Source organism: Ursus maritimus, unplaced genomic scaffold (genome assembly GCF_017311325.1).
Source record: "Ursus maritimus isolate PB19 unplaced genomic scaffold, ASM1731132v1 scaffold_26, whole genome shotgun sequence".
Taxonomy (NCBI): Eukaryota; Metazoa; Chordata; class Mammalia; order Carnivora; family Ursidae; genus Ursus; species Ursus maritimus.
The window spans coordinates 36213982-36231828 of NW_024425119.1; the positions used below are offsets into that span (position 1 = coordinate 36213982).

At 42.0% G+C, this 17847-nt stretch overlaps 1 long non-coding RNA gene across 1 annotated transcript; it reads right to left on the bottom strand.

Annotated features, from left to right (window-relative positions):
- Positions 1-7440: 7440 nt before the first annotated feature.
- On the bottom strand, positions 7441-10904 carry LOC103675408. Its single transcript, XR_571840.2, has 4 exons — positions 10771-10904; positions 10474-10633; positions 9305-9696; positions 7441-8603 (listed from the first exon to the last, which is right to left on the bottom strand). It is a non-coding gene; the product is annotated as an uncharacterized LOC103675408 (long non-coding RNA).
- Between the last annotated feature and the right edge of the window lie 6943 nt (positions 10905-17847).

The window sequence follows — 17847 nt, forward strand, 5'->3', positions numbered from 1 at the left end:
AGTTGGTTTTGAATCATTTAATTCATGTAAAATATATTATCCCAGGCAATTTTTTAATCTCATCTTTTGAGGGTTTAAGACTTAATAAGCAGCAAGCTAAAAATGTAGTTAAATGTGTAAATCATTTGTACAAATAATCGATAATAGGATTTATTAGAGAATATAATAGCCAGTGTAACACTTAATCTTGAGTAAATGAATAATTTGTGAAGTACTTCATGACTTTTCAGGAAATTTATAGTCACATGGTTAGATTTAGATCAGTGCTTTGGGTAATTTCAGAATATAAAATAATAAAAATATTATAGGATGAATTCATGAAATTTGGGATAAAAAGAGCATGATTGATGTTATGAAATCATTGTTTTAATTACACTTTCTTTAGCTGTTGGATTATATCCACAGCCTTTTAATGCCAGTTTTGTGTGCCAGTTTCATATTCGTCTCTGTTTCTAACACCCTTTCCCTGCTGATTTACCTTTCCAGAGTTGCATGTGCATACCAGGAGGAATACCAGGGGCAGGTCAACGGACACTGCCATTAACCACAAAACCAAAAGTCAGCATTTACTTTTTATATTTCTCAACAAGAGTGGTATTTATGACTTGGTATAAGAACTGCACCCTCATGCTGAAAGTAATAAGAATGGGCTAGAGTTCTCAGAGAGAGATGCCCGTTGAGCACCCAGAGGCAATGCCCAGGGTGACGGTGTCTTCAGTGGGTCTCCAGGGACCATGGCTCAGCTCTCAGCTGAGTAAAAACTCAATTTGATCCATGTATCTGGATAATCAGCCTCTTGGAGACTCACATTAACTGAATCATCTCAGGTCAATGCATAAATCAGAATCCCAATTAATTAGGTTGCAGTGAAAGTTACGTACTCTTTCCTGTTACCATATATCTGAGCCGGCCAGGGATGGTGTGCCATTTTGCTCCCCACTGGGACCATGGTGCCTAACACAGTATTTTGAGAATAGCAGCCATTCAGTAGGTATTAACTAAATTTAAAGGAGAGACAGAGAGAAAGAGACAAAGGGAGTAAGACCGAGAAAGGACATGGTTCCAAGTAAAATGTCATTCAAATCATAAAAGCATAGTGTTCCATCCCACTCCTCAGGCAACACTGGTGTGATGTACTGGTTATAACACCAGTTCATGCTAGTTCCTCAGGTTCCATTGTTTTCTCTTGAGAGAGAAAAAAAAAAAGAATTGATTTCTTTCAGCCTCCTTTATTTTCAGCCTTTTTCATTCTCTTTATAATTCAGTCTTTCTGTGGCGACAGTAGGTTATAATTGGTAAAATGTCAACTTTTCCAAGTAAACTTTTCCACCCCTCCCTCTCAGGGACTCAACAATGGTCAGCTTGCTCGAACTTCCCAAATGTCCCCAGACACATATTAGTAGACAGTCTCTTTTTTCTTTGAGATAGTCTCCTCCAATATCAGGATCCCCTTCTTCACCTTCATGTACCATCTACATAGAGTATCTGAAAGAAGAGTGAATGCTTCTTTGAGTAGAAAATGTATTTCAACACATCTCCCCACTCACCCCCAAAAGGTAATGGCAATTCCATGTCAGTACCCACCCACCTCCTAGCAAAACAAAGACAAAAGAAAAAGAACCTTCTATCCAATTTGTAAATTCCTGTGTTTCAAAACTATTGCTACTTGTTACTTCAGAATTATGCATATGTATTGACAATACAAATTGCATCCTCTCTGACATTTGGGGGCCCAGGGTTGTGCAACAGTTTTCTATGTTAAAAAGTCAAATAATAATTCCCTCATTCTAATTCTTGGCCCAAATCAGACCTCTGCATGTGTCAAAGAACCACTGAACTGACAGCCCACAGCGTCCGTGGCTGATCAATTACCTGAATTACCTGCAAAGCTCTGAAGCCTGCTTGGATAGCATACAGGAAGCATAGGACCAGAGAGTGTCCCGTGGGTGCTGCCAAACAGTGCTGTGAGCCTTCTCCTGTCCTGGGTCACAGTCTCAAACACAACATTGAGTTGGGAGGGAGCATGCACAGAATTCAGACTTCCTCTCTTAGCCTTCTTTCCCAGCAAATGTCTAGGGAAATTTTCCCTGTTAAGGCTATTACTATTCTCTTCATTATTCACACTAAAAATAATAAAGATAATGTTGAGAATTACAGTCATTGTGATGATGCTAATAATGACTAATATTAATCAAAAGTCTCTTCTGGCTAAGTCTCTTCCTAGTATTTCACAGATATTGTCTCATTTCATCTTCAGAACAACTCTATGAAGTTTTATCTTTTTCATTATACAGATGAGGAAATTGAGGCCTAGAAGATTAAAACAAAACAAAACAAAACTTGCTTAAGATTAAGCAATCATGCGGCAATGAAGTGGCATAACCAGTACTGGACTTCTGGATTGTTGGACTCCTCATTTGTTTTTTAAGATTTTATTTATTTATTTGAGGGGCCCCTGGGTGGCTCAGTCATTAAGCATCTGCCTTCGGCTCAGGGCATGATCCCAGAGTCTTGGGATCCAATCCCACATCAGGCTCCTCCGCTGGGAGCCTGCTTCTTCCTCTCCTACTCCCCCTGCCTGTGTTCCCTCTCTTGCTGGCTGTCTCTCTCTGCGTCAAATAAATAAAAATAAAATCTTAAAAAAAAAACATTTTATTTATTTATTTGAGAGAGAGTGTGTGTGAGAGAGAGCACGAGCAGGGGGAGGGGCAGAGGGAGAGGGAGAAGCAGGTTCCCCGCTGAGCGGCGAGGCTGATGCCAGACTCCGACCCTGAGATCATGATCTGAGCTCAAGGCAGAAGCTTAACTGACTGAGCCACCTAGGCATCCCATGTTTGACTCCTCATTTCTTAACTGGTACTTTTGGCCTCTCCTATCTTAAATCCCAGTAGGGAGATTAGTTGCATGGCACATGCCGACAAGAGAATCTCAGATTTCTTTCTTTTTTTTTTTAAATGTTCAGTTAGCCAACATATAGTACAACATTAGTTTTTGACACAGTGTTCAACGATTCATTAATTGTGTATAACGCCCAGTGTCTATCACAACACGTGTCCTCCTTAATACCCATCACCCGGTCACCACATCCCCCACCCCCCTCCCTTCTGTAATCCTGTTTGTTTCCTGGAGTCCAGAGTCTCTCATGGTTTGTCTCCCTCTCTGATTTCTCCCCCTTCAGTTTTCCCTCCCTTCCCCTGTGGTCCTCCGCTCTATTCCTTATGTTCCCCATATGGAACTGGAGGGGATTTTGCTAAGTGAAATAAGTCAAGCAGAGAAAGAGAATCCCAAATTTCTAAAAATCTCATTAGACTTCTTTTTACATTTACCTTTTGGCCAATTTTGACTTATTTGGGGGACAAATGTCAATAGCTAGCCCCGTAGGTTCACCTACCTTTATGCTCTGCAAACTTTTTATCACTTTGGGATTTATGTCCCACCCTATCAGAAGGGAAGGAGGGAGACAAAGAGGTAGAAGATAGAAGAGTTAATTGTGTTACCATAACAGCTTTGGGTACAGCTGAGAGACTTTGAAACTAATGTAAAAATTAAGCTTTGGGATTATCTACTTCTTTAGTACTTCATTCATCTGGATATAATGAGATGAGTCAGCCAGTAGCCAAATCCCACTTACAATTGTGATGTAAGTATTAGGAGGAAAAGCTTCATATATTATACTTCTGCCATTGTTGCCCTAAGAACATTTGCTTTCTGTTTTCTTTTTATAGATGGAATTCTGTAAATGTAACTTATGAATAACATGTGCATGCTCTGAAACCACAGTATTTCAATTTCTTAGCATTGACCCAGGTCTTAACATGTTTATAAAGGCAAGCTCTGCATCCATTGCTTTGATATTTATTTTGTCCTATTATTTTGCTTTTCTATGATTTTTCAGAAATTAGGAACATTAATAGCAGAAGGGTGTACAGACAAATGAGAGTCTACCCTCTGGTTAACGGCATCTAGAGGAGATAACCACAATTTCCCTTGATATTTCTTTCCAGAGTTTTTCAGTGTTCGTTGAAGGAGCTGCTCTTTAATATCTAAATCCTATTCCTGTGAATGAGTTGCATTTCCTCCTGCTCCATCCCCATGGAGGTGGAGAATAGCTGTCACAGGACAGGGAAGGGTTAACTTACATGCTATGAAATGTTCTGAGTTTTATATATATGGAGAAGACCTAGGAATTAAATTTTAATAGGCCTCCAGATTTGGGCAGCAATCAAAGATTTTCTCTATAGCAACAATTACACACACCACTGATCTGAGATCAAATATTTATGTCTTCCCCTACATGCTAGAGGACTAGCATTTTGCTAGTTACTGTTATTACCAGGGCAATTCAATAGAGGGCAAAAGAGACTAAAAATGTCATTTCACAGTGGAAACTGTAAGAGAAAGCAATAACAAGCCTGGAAAAGATTAAGCACAATTGGAAATGAGTCTACACTGAAATAAAATACTGTATTTGAGTAGATTTTTTTTAGGGCTATAATTTTAACTTCTACTAAAGGACTGTCGTTTCGCCTATCACTGAAACACACACAAAAGAAGACAAAGAAGCCTGATGCTAGCAGGAAACAAAAGCTCTTCCCCATTTCCTAAAAGTACTTTCTTTTGCAGAACAGTATTGTTTGAAGGAGAAGACTCTCCCATTATGCCTTGGGGAAAATGTAGCCATTTTGAAAAATGAAACATAAATTATACTTTCCCTTGAAAAAACTTTGTGTCCTTTGGCATTGCTAACACAGAAAACAGTAACAGAGTAAATTCTGCTCATGTAGGACCCCATCAAACAACACCAATGTCTCATTCACCTTAACAGACTCGAGCTTTCTTTGCTTTGCCATCATTATCGCTACCACCATGATTACCACATTACCAATGGCTCTAGAGTAATATCTTTAGGGGTGCAATGTGGCCATAAATTCCCCCAAACCAGGTACTTTTCAGGTACTACTACAGAGCTGCCCTTGAAGCATTTATGATTTAAGAACGTACATTCAAGTATTATATTGCCATGACTTTCTTTTCTGTTCACATTTCTGGTGATTTTATTTGGTTCCAGGGAGGCTGTGAAATTCTGTTATTTCTTCCCATTTGGCTCCAAGTATAGAACCCAATGGGCCTCCCTAGGACCTCTTCAATCTCTATGGGGCCTCTAAATTGGGAATGGTTCCAATGAGGATATGGTCCCTGGGCAAAGTGCTTGTATAATCCAGATAGGCAGACAAGACCAGAGACAAGAGAAGATAACTAGTAATTGAAGGCAGTTCTAAGTAATTGAATGACGTGCCTGGCCAGAGTTCAGAAGAAGGAGAGAACACTAGGTCTCCTGGAGTCTGAGAGATTCCCATGTGGCCAAGACTGAAGGAAAGTTGATCTCCAAACGATGTGACCATCCATTATGAAGGCCAGTAGGATGGAAGGGGTGGGGATGCTCGTGGGGCGGTAAATACCTCTGTCACCTCTGATGTCGTGTTTATGAAGGCAAGAAGTAGGAGATAAGATTGAGGAAGGAGCTTGTGGCAGGCCTTGAGTGAATGGCCAGCTTAGAGATTTGAACTTTATCCTCCACTCATGTTGGAGTTGAAGATTTCTGGAAAAGGGAAGTGACAGGGGAAAGGTGATATTTTAAGAAGATTCATGTGGGAGCAAAGTGCAGAACAGATGCGAGAGGAATGGAAATTCCCTCCTTGGAATGGAAGACACATTAGGAATTCCTATAAAATGCCAGGCTTCATTCGTTCATTCATTAGCAGACATTTATTGGGTGTTTATTTGCTAGGCACCCTCCTAGGTCCAAGGAATACAGCCATTAACAAAGGTGGGTCCGGAGTTTTGTGGGGCCCAAAGTTCAAACAATTTGAGGAGCCTTCTTTAAGAAAAAGAATACCAAATTACAAATACAAAATTAAATATAGGGCTTTGAAGAGGTACATGCAAGCGAGGGTCCCTGAGATTAAGCCTCATGAGCCTCATGGTAAATCTCCATCTGGCTGATGAGATAGACAAGGTATCCTCTCCCTTGCAGCCTATGCTCTAGAGGAAGCAGGAAAGACAGATAGACAATTAGCAAGGAAAACAAGAGATTTTTTTTTCAGAGAGTGATATTTACCTTGAAGCAAATAAAATGTCTTGACAAAGAGTAGAGAGTGGGGAAGGGAGAATGATGAGACAGCAGCTTCTGCTGGGCTGCCTGGAAAGGTAGACAGCATTCCAGGCCAAGGGTCTGTCTGGGGGACACACTAAGGCAGCATGTCTGAGGAACAGATACAAGCCAGGATGGCAGAGCACACGGAGTGGAATAGAATATGAGGTCTAAGAGGCAGGCAGGCAGGAGCCTGGTCGTGCAGAACCTTGTAGGCTCCTCTAAGGAGGACCTGGATTTAACTGTGTTTCAGTTACCTGTTACTAGGTACCAAACACTTCAAAACTTAGTGTTTTCAGACAATAACCATTTGATTATCTCACAACTCTGGGAGTTGACTGGACGAGGCTGGGACCGTCAAGGTGACTCACTCGTGTGTCCAGTGCCTTGGCAGGGATGACTACCCTGCCAGACCCGGCTGGACACTGGCATGGCTGGGCCTCTCTCTCTATTTCTCTTTCTCTCTCCCTCCATGTGGTTTCAGGGTCTCTTCCATGAGATCTCACCAACAAGATAAGTAGATCATTTATACGGCAGCTCAGTGCTTCTGCAAGTACTAAAGCAAAAGCTGCCAAGATTTCTTAAAGCTTCAGCCCCGAGTTGGCCCATTGTCACGTGTGCTGCATTGGTTGAAGTGAGTGACAGGGCACTTACATTCAGTGAGGGTGGGAATACCTGGGCACATGGTTCACTGGAGGCCGGCTGTCACATAAACCATTTACTTTTTAAAAAGTAAATCTGGGGGCACCTGGGTGGCTCAGTCAGTTAAGTGTCTGACTCTTGGTTTCGGCTCAGGTCATGATCTCAGGTTCCTTCCTCATCAGGCTCCACACTCAGTGGGGTGTCTGCTTCTCTGTCTCTGCCTCTCCCCCATTTGCATGTGCTCACTCTCTCTCTAAAATAAATGAATAAATATTTTAAAAGTAAATAAAGGGACACTTGGGTGGCTCAAGTCTGTTAAGTGTCTGCCTTTGGCTCTGGTCGTGATCGCAAGGTTCGGGGATTGAGCCCCACATCGGGCTCCTGCTCAGCAGGGAGTCTTCTTCCCCCCTGCTTGTGCTCTCTCTCTGTTAAATAAATAAAATCTTAAATAAAGTAAATAAATAAAAGACCGTTCTGGCTGTGGAGAATGCATTGTAGTAAGACAAGAATGGAAGCAGAGAGGCCAGTTAGGAGGTGATGTGGGGGTGCTTGAATTATGGTGGGGGGTGAGAGGGTGGGGGTGCTTGAATTACGGTGTAGCTGTGGATGTAGAGAGCAGCACATGGATTTGGGGATGAGGTGAAATACGTAGTTAGAGAAGCATGTCTGTCTGTCATATGTTGAAATAAAAAGAAGAGTAAAGTATTAGGGTGTTCGTCATCAGGGAACTATTGAGGATTTCTTGAGCGAGGAATTGGTAGAATGAAAGCAGTGTTTAAAAATGATTCATGGGGAAGCAAAGTGCAGGAGAGGGAAAGAAACCTGAGACAGAAGACAAGGTAACGAGTTCATTCTTCCCATGGTCCATGGATTAGATGACAAACCCTAAACCGTGGTGATAGTAGATAAAGTAGAAAATACGAGAAGCCCTGGGGGAGAGACACGTTGTGAAGGCAGAGCTGATGGTTCTCAGTGACTGCTTTGACATGGGGACTAGAAAAAGTCAGTGATGGTGCATCAGTCAAGATGAATTCATCTAGCTTCCAAGCCAAGGCAATGGAGATGGCTGGTACCATGGACAGAACTAGGAAGGTTCAGAGAAGGAGCTGGCTTTGGGGGAATAGGTCAGGTGTTCACTATCACACCTGCTGCTTTCAGTAGGGGCATCCACTGAGAATGCTCAGCCGGAAATGCTTGGGAAATACAAGGCTGGACCTCGTGAGAGGTGAAGCCAGAGAGGTGGACCTGTCTGAATATACGTGGGATGCCGGTTGATGCCTTGTGAGAGAAAATCCCTCATGGGACTAGGCTTCTGGAGCAAAAGAACAGAGGGGTCAAGGGCAAAATTGTTTTAAAACTTAGATCTGAAAAAATGAGAGCTTCAAACAGAAAGGGAGTAGTCGGTAGTGTCAAAGGCTACAAAGAGCACGAGGTTGGCATGAACATTGGCTTTGGCAATTAGGAGATCATTAGCAAGTTTTCAAAAAAAGCATTTTGGAAGGATTAGATCAAAGATCAGGGAGACAGGATTTCAGGGACTCAGAAAAAGTAAAAGAAAGGGAAAGGGCTTGTGGCAACTGGTCCAGACAACTCCCTTCTAGTTAGTGATCGTGCATTGGGTGCAGGGGCGGGAGGGAAGAAAGTGCACATTTTACAGCAAGAAGCTTTAAGGAGACTGAGGATTGAGTTACCCGCATACTTTGTATCACTCCAGGTAAGAACTGCATTTACTTATAGAAATGAAAAAAATAAAAATAGCGCTTACCTTGTCCAAGAGCAGCAGTGGACGCAGCTTTCGTTCTGCTCTGAGCTAAAAAGACAGTTGTCCCCCTTTTAGAAAAGAAAGCAATCACTCTTTCTCTCTTTAGCAAGAATATGAAAACTTGGTTTCTTCCTTTCTCATCCTAAGACGTAGTTTTAAGGACCTCCATTTATAGGGGCGATGGGGGAAAAGAAACCTCGGGGCGGGGGGAAGGCATTTCACTGGGTCTTCCTGCTCAACTCTTCCAGACATTAGCCAACTTCAACGAAACTTATAGTGGGCTGCACTTTACTACCTTAAAAATATCACCTCTTACAGATTTGGCAAGGTGATAACAGGTTGTTTGCGGGGGGGGTGGGGGATTGTTTTGTTTTGTTTTGAAGTGGCTGAATTTTTTCCCTCTCTTTTGTAACCCATGTAACTAGTTCACATGAATCACAAGGCCAGGCTACTAGAAATTTGAGCTATCTCTAAGAAAACAGGATGGGGGGGGGCGGAAATATTAGCATCTATAGGAAGCAAAGTTAAAAAAAAAAAAAAACCACAACACCATGTTTCTGAGAAGTTGACACAGAATTCCAATTGCTTGATCCTAAACTATGACAACAAAATGTCATTATTATTATTGTTATTATTATTCTGCACTGACGACACATGGTAGAAGAGCCAGTGTTCTCTAGCGCTTGTATCCAAGAGACAGTAATTGGACTCAAGTAAATCTAAGTTCAAATTTCTGCTTCATCACTTACTTACTGTGCCAGAGGCTATTAACTGTTCTAAGCGCTCGTCGTCAACTTCTGTTTAGTAAGAGATTATCCTAAGCTTCAGCAGGACACATGGCTGCCCAGCCATAAGCGGCATTTCTTAGCCTCCCCTGCAGTAAGGAATGGTTGTGCATCTCGGTTCAGGTCCAGGGAGTGTGAGTAAGAAGGATTTTCACCAGTTCTGGGTCATCTCCTCCAGGACAAAGCTAGCGGCCCTAAATATCCTTTTTCCTTCCCATATGCTGGAACCCAGGGATAAGGTAGTGATGGAGCTTTCACCAGGCAGGAGACGGCATCGTTGTCCAAAGGGAACCTGGGTCTCAAAATGATCTCATGGAGTATTGCTGCTCCGACAACCTGGAATGCTCACATTGGGGCTGTTAAGAAATGAACATTGACTTAATTAAGCCATTATACTTTCTGGTCTCTTTATACCAGAAGCTCAGACTATAACCTCAGAAATTCATTTGTTAAGAGTCCTTGGTGTTTAACCCCTCTGGAGCTCAGTTTCTTCTTCTATAAACTGGGGATAATGCCTACCTCGCATCTGTTGTGAAGATTACGTGAGAAAATGCATGGGGTGGGAGGCCCCAGAGCCTGGCAGGTGAGTGATATATGATAAATATTTGTGGTATTCCCTTCGATCATGAAGGAACATGGGCTTCATATACCTTTTCAATGAATATAGGGAATAGGGGTGCCTGGGTGGCTCAGTCAGTTAAGCATCTGCCTTCGTTCAGATAATAATCCTGGGGTCCTGGGATCAAGCCCCGAGTCTGGCTCCCTGCTCGGTGGGGAGCCTGCTTCTCACTCTCCTCCCTGCTCATGCTCTCTCTTGCTATCTCTGTCGCTATCTCTGTCTCTCTCTCTTGAATAAATAAATAAATAAAATCTTTAAAAAAAAAAGAATATAGAAATAAAGAGACTGAGTGTCCAGTAGCTGAATAATATGATTTGCAGTGTGTGGGAGACACCAAGACACCCACCAGAAGTTAGAAATATCTAAGCCCAAAATACATTTAATACACCCCACCTATCGAACACCATAGCTTAGCCTAGCCTACCTTCAATATGCTCAGAACACTTCCATTAGTAAAATCATCTAACACAAAACTCATTTTATAATAAAGTGTTGCATATCTCATGTAACTTACTGAATACCATACTGAAAGTGAGAGACAGAATGGTCCTATGGGTAAGTAGGCTTGTCAGCGTATGGGCTGCTCACTCCCTGGATTCCGTGGCCAAGTGGGAGGGGCAGCTCCCTGCCACTGCCCAGCATCACGAGAGAGCATTGTACCGCATATAGGTAGCCTGGGAAAAGATCGAAATTCAAAATCTGAGGTACAGTTTCTGCTGAATGTGTATCACTCTTGCTGCATCATAAAGTCAAAAAATCCTAAGTCAAACCATTGTAACTCGGGGACTGTCAGTGTATAGAAGGCACTCACATGTTTCCACCCAATTATAAGCTTCTTGAGGGCCCGTTCTGAGACTCGTTTCCCACTGTATCCCAAGTGCACGCACGTAGTAAGACTAAATATTTGTCAAGTGAGGAGAACATTGATGTGAAATGTGAATTAGCTCTTTTTATCTTCATCACTTCCTTCCCTCCCTGTGACCCCGCCCAAGAAAGAGGAAGCTGACATACAGAGAGAAGCAACTTGTCCCTGTTGACTTAGTTTATAAGTAGCAGACTCGAGATTTGAACCAAATGGATCCACGTTTTGAGGTCTTTTCACCCTGAACCTAGACAGGTGCTCTTTCTTGAGAGCAGACTTGGAGACAAGTAAGATTATTTGTGTACCAAGGGATGGAGAAAAACAATCTGAGGGAAATGGGGGAAGTTAGAGGGAATTACTTTATATTTTAGAATTTGGCTAGGTTCTGCACAACCGACAGCTGTGGTACTCCTCCCCCCTCCTTGCGTCACAGAGGGCACACATTGCTCTAAAGCACCCTTCCCATTTCATTCCAACAGCCTAGAGTGTAGCTAGAACTTTTGGATCCCCGTGGGAGAAAATGGTTCAAATAAATTTTTTTTTAAAACCCTTTGTTAAATGGCCAGATTGATGGATCTTCAGCCCCGGGTGGTATTTACACTAGAGAGGAGAGAAAGAGAAGCCACCCACGGGGCTAGCGTGTTCTAACTCTAGCCGGTTTGCAGTGCCCTTCACGGTTTCATTATAATTGTCAGAGCGACATGAGTCCCTGCTCATCAGCAAGGTGACAAGCAGAACTAGCTCCCCTATGCAGAGGAGTTGATTGGTCATGATTACGAATTACGAATTAGAGGCGTATTGTTTTTGGCAACTATCTGATAAGAAAGGTATTGGCCGACTAGGTTTTAGATGGATGCTTTTGCAGAGATGTTGGTATATTAAAAAATCAGGGGAGGGAGAAAAATTCCTGAAGAAAAAAAAGGGGGGGCTCTATGATAGTGCTTGTTCTCTGTTTAGATTCAGAAATGCTTCCTTCATGGTACCCTTGGACCACGGGCTGACTTGCAAAACAGAAACTTAGAATTGATCGTCCTTCCATATTTCTTCTCGGGACCCACTCACTCACAGTAAAATAAATTAATATTTATTTGCATTAAATATCGTGTGTGTGCATGTGTGTTCCCAGGTTTAGAAAGTTTCTACAAGTATTATCTGCAAATACTGGATTTGGCCTCAGAGATCTATGACAATATTACTTGATACTTTTAATTAATACCTTTTTCTCTCTGTCTTCATTCTTTCATTTTAACCCCTTCCTTCTCTTCCTAATTATTCCTCTTTTTCTCTAACCTGAATCTCGGAGGTGGGTATTGTTCAGGGTGAGCATTTGAAAACCATGTCAGTTCCTTTCCGATTCTGCCCTGAGGTGTGAGGAAGAAAGATGCTCTTTTTTTTTTAAGATTTTATATATTTATTTGAGAGAGAGAGAGAGAGCGTGAACACAAGCAGGCGGGAAGGGCAGAGGGAGAGGGAAAAGCAGACTTCCTGCTGAGCAGGGAGCCTGACTCGGGGCTTGATCCCAGGACCCCAAGATCCTGACCTGAGCCAAAGGCAGATATTTAACCGACTGAGCCACTCAGATCCCAAAAGATGCTCTTAAGGTTTTGCCACCCGGGGTCTAAACTTTGTGAGAAGCTGTTGCCACAGAGGACAGTAGTAGGAAATGTGTTCAATCCAGGTTGGTTCCTAGGGCCATGATTGCATCTACACATGGATGCTTTGTGCTCACACGGAAGTCGAGGCCATGGGGCGCCTGGGTGGCACGGTTGGTTAAGAGACCGACTCTTGGTTTCAGCTCAGGTCATGATCTCAGGATGGTGAGATCCAGCGTGGAGATGGGCTCTGTGCTCAGCATGGAGTCCGCTTGAGATTCTCTCTTTCCCCCTCCCTTTCCCCCTCCCACTCATGTGTTCTCTCTCTCAAATAACTAAATAAATCTTAAAAAAAAAAAACGAGGCCACCCGAACATCTACCCCAGTGGTGGTAACATATAGACTAAGAAGCCCCGCCCTTTGTTGAACTTTGTATCTTCTGAGTTTGGATTAGATCCTGATAGAAAAAAATTGTTTTCAAATTAGGACATATAAGGAAAGAAAATAAAGGAACAGAAATGCATTTGGGGAGGGGGAGAACTTGGGTGCTGCACTGGGTTTTAAATTGTTGACTTAGTGAAGAAAAAATATCATCAAGCCAGTGACATTTTGGAACTTGCAGGCCTTTGGTAAATAATATTAAGTGTCTTTTCTGTCATCTTGCCACTGTGTATGGACAACAGGAGTGGGAGCTTCTGGGAAGGGTAGATAGGACAGGTTGGGTGCAGCCCAGGAGAGAAGAGTGAAGGGAAACAGATTTAGCTCTCAGAAATTCCTTGTAAAGAAGAAACTGTGTAACTTCTTCCGGTCATGCCCAGTTTCAAAAATGGAATCAATTTTCTACTTGGAAGGTAGAGGAGATGGGGTAGTACTGAAGGGCTGCTAAAACCGAACCATGCTAAACATGGTGCTAAACGGATGTAAAATAAATTTCCTTAGTGATCTAGATTTACTAATCCACACATAGAAAGGTAAGGAATAGTCTGGAAAGTCATTCGAAAGTATAAAATAATAAATTTAGGATTGTTTAGGAACACTATACCTGACAGAAATTACTAGACAAAAAACTTACTACTGGTTTAAAAAATATCCGTTATAATTATGTTGCTTAGCAGACCTCTCCTTTCTGAAATCCAAGAAATACGCGATAATCCCTTCTTGCCTACCCAGTTCTTCCTCTGGTGTCAAGAGCAGATCTACCCTCCACACGCTGCCCTCCTGCCCATCTGACACAGCAGCCCGTGACAACGTCACTGGGGAAAGTTGCTAGAGGAAGGAGGGACATGGGACGTCTGATTATCAAGAACGAGGGGGCCCCACTTTGCAGTAAACAGTGTGGCATCCATGGCCTCACTATCAGGTCAAACAAGAGACACTTTCTGATATGTCTGGAGACTTTTTCCCCCACATATATATACCAGAGCATCTTGGTTTTATTTTATTTTGCCTCTATTGCTGGAGTATCTACTCTAGAAAGACCCTAGCACAGTGTTCTATAGTCTCACATCAAAAAATAAGTAAATAAAAGAGGATCCCTTGCTCCAATACAGTTAAGACGAGCTTCGTTAAAGATAAGCAGGATTTGTGTCAGGAGGGCCTCTGGGAGGCTTTGTGAATCCCAAAGAGTGTGTGAAGCATTTCCCCAATGTATTTGGTAACCAAACTCTATTTCCTCCTCCTCCTCCTCTCCCTCCCCCTCCTCCCCCTTCTCCTTCTTTCTAAAATTTTTTCTTTAAACTAGGTCATGTCAAAGGACTAGAATACTAAACTAAGAGACTTCCTTAGAGGCTCAGTATGTCATTAATTCAACAAACGTTTATGAAACCAGTCACACAGCAATACTTAGGAAGCACCAATTATGCACCAGGAACTGTCCTAGCTGGTGGGTCCATGGGGGTGAAAGAGACAAAGGCCTCGCCCTCCATGAGCTCACATTTACTGAAGAAAGCTAGGCGACAGACCAGTGAACAAATAGGAAAGTCTCACAAATGCAGTGGGGAAATGAAAGAGCCTAATATGACCCATGTGAGCTGAGAGCTGAATGAGGAGAATGGAGCCTTGTGGAGACGGGAAGGAGAAACAACTAATGCCAAGGCCTTGACATGGAACCCATTTGGCTGGTGTTCAGAGAAGGGAGCAAGCCTGGGGTGGCTGGAGCAGTTCCAACAAGGGGAGAGTGAGGGAGATGAAGGCCGCGCCAGCAGGGCCAGGCGAAGGGGCACCCAGAGGCGCCAGTTTGGAGTTTGTTTTTCTTTTCTTTTCTTTCTTCCTTTCTTTTCTTTTTTTTTTTTTTTGAGGTACTTTCAAAGTTACAAAGAAAATGCAAGAGTATACAAAGAACTCCCATATACCTTCCACCCAGGTTCCCCTATAAATACATAGTACAAACATCTAAATTAGGGCATTAATAATATATAAGCCTGTCACCCAAGAGATTCCTCACTGTCCTAATAATATCCTTTATAATAACAGGTTTCTTTTTCTTTTGGTACAGGACCCAATCTGGAATCATGGGTTGCATTTAATTATCATATCTCTTTAATTCTACTTCAATCCAGAATAGTTCCTTAGGCTTTCTTATATTTTGAGATCTAGACATTTTTCAAGGTAGCAGGCCAATTATTTTGGAGAATGACCCTCAGTTTGGGTTTCTCTGGTGTTTCTTCATGATTATTCAAGTTATACTTTTTGGGTAGGAATTTTACGGAAATTACTCTGTATTCTCAGCCTGACATATCAGAAGGCACGTAATATTAATTTGTCTGATTTTGAGTGGTGTTAATTTTGATGAAGATGGTGTCTATCAGATTTCTCCACTACAAAGGTATTACTTTTTAACCTTGAAAATAAATTATTTTGTGGGGGGAAAGCTTTGAGACTATGTAAATATCCCATTTCTCAATAAACTTTCACCCCCTGTCTTTAGCATTTTTGATGCTTCATGTCTGAACCATTATTGTGGGGTTTGCCAAGTGGTGATTTCCCAATTTGTTCATTCCTTCAATGTTTATTAGTTGCATTCTAAGGTAAGAAAGTTTTCCCTTTCCCCCTATCCATTCATTCATTTATGCATTCATCTTCTCATTATCTGTATAGACTCATAGATTCCTATTATATTCAATGGGTTATAATTTACTCCTTCATTATTTCTTTGGATGCTCAAGTTGTCCAGATTCAGCCATTGAGAGTCCCCCCAGGCTGCCTCCTGTGCTCTTCTGACATGTCTTCATAATTTTCTAAGTTCTTCCTTACTTTCTGGCCCAAGAGGAGATTCTAGGCTCCTCTTGTGCTTCCCTTGCCCCAGCCCTGGAATGAGCAATTTCTCCCAGGACCCCTGGCTCCTTTTAGTGGGGGATGGTTTTAGAAACAAAGATTTGGATGCTAAGTGTGGTCATAGCCCCAGGATATTATTGCTTCTAGACCCTCTCATTAGACTGAGGTAGGAAACACACAAATAGAGCATACAAAGAGCATATACATATAACACATATCTGCACCTATTTCTATAGCTATATATATATATATATATATATATATATACACACACACATATATAATATACATTAGATAGATAGATAGATAGATAGATAGATAGATAGATAGATAGACAGACAGATACTATGACTTCTCTAATGTCTCCAATTCTGATCCAAACCACAGGACTTATTCTAACCTTCCCCCTTTCCATATTTGTACCATATTTACTTGCCCATTCCTCCTTTATGTAACCAATCCTTTAACCCCACCACTGCTTTCTCAACCTTGGAATGCTATCTCCCCTTCATGCCCACAGCCACTTCCTCAGCTCTGTTTCCTTGGTCCCAGCTCTTCAGGCCCTGCCATCCATAGCTACCTCAAAGGAGGGAAGAAAACTAATGGCTTTTTTTTCTTAAAGAAAAAATAAGGGAAAAGAAGGGAACAAAAGAGGAATGGAAAGAAAGACAACAAAAGGCTTTTTCCCCTTAAAAAAGAAAACCTTTAAAACATGCAAAAAATTAGAATAGTATACTGACCCCTCCCTAGCATTTATCCCTAGCATCGATAATTCCCAGCTCCTGACCAGCCTTGTTTGATCGATACCCCTACCAACTCACCCTCTCTCTATATTATTTTGAAACAATCCCAGAAATTGTATCATTTTGTCTATAAAGATTTCTATAAGCCCATCAAAAAAATTATAATATATTATCACACTTTAAAAATTCACAATTGTTTCTTAATAGCATCCAACATCTTGAGACTGTTCTAATTTTCTCAGTTGTGGAGAGTTTTAAGCAGGGAAGGAACATATTCAGATAGAGATTTTCAAAGGATCTCTTTAGCTGCCAGAAGGAGAATGGGCTGTAGAAAAGATCCACTAGAAGTTTTCTGATTGCTTTAGCCATAGGTAATGGTTGCTTGGGTTGCGGTATATTGTGGAAGGTAAGAAGGAGGGCCAGATGCTTGATGTATTGTGGACATGGAGTGAACCAGACTTGTTGAACGGATTGCATATGGATATGAGAAAAAAAGAGGAATGAAGAATGACTCCTAAATTTTTGACCTGACCAAGTGACTAGCTGTTATACTGTATTAATTATCTGGTGCTGTGTAACAAGCTACTCCCAATGTAATCACTTATTGGCTCTTGTGGTTTCTGTGAGTTGGGAATCCAGAAGGTCTCAGCAGAGATGGCTTGTTTCTGTTCCATGAGTGGAGCCTCAGCTGGAAGGCTCAAAGGCTGGAGGATGAAACCATCTAAAGGTCTGTTCAATTTACACGTCTAATGGTCAGTGAAGGCTGTCAGCTTCCGCCTTACCTGTGCCTATCAGCTGCAGTTAGAACACATGACCTCTCTATGTGGTCTGAGCTTTTTCACAGCATGGTGTTTGACTTCAAAAAGTGAGCATCGAGAGAGAGACAAAGAGCCAAGCAGGAGAAGCTCTACCCTTTCTATGACCAGGTCTCAGAAGTCACACAGCATCACTCCGTCTGTACTCCGCTGATCAGGGAAGTCACAAACCCTGCCCAGATCCAAGGAGAGAGGTCACAGAACCCACCTTCAATGGAAGAGTGTCAGTCACATTGTAGGAAGAGCATGGGAAATAGGATAAGTATTTTGGTGCAGCTGTCTTTATAAAATACAATCTGCCATAGGTACGAGTCAATCAACAGAGACAGCTTGGGAAATGGTGTTTTGGTTGTATTAATAAGTCTGTTTTCCCCAAGCAGGAATGTAGAATAGACAGGTGAGAAAAAGCATCTGGAAACACCCAAGGGTGTCCAGGTTAGATAGATTTAGATGATATAAGTCATGACACTGGATGAAATAACCTCGGAAGGCCAGAGGGCTAGTAGAGAGGAGTGGCTGGTGAATGTGGAGGGATCAGATGAGTGAGATGTCTTGGGAAGCCCCGAGAAGAGTTTCAAGAAGGAAGGAATAGAATCACTTTTA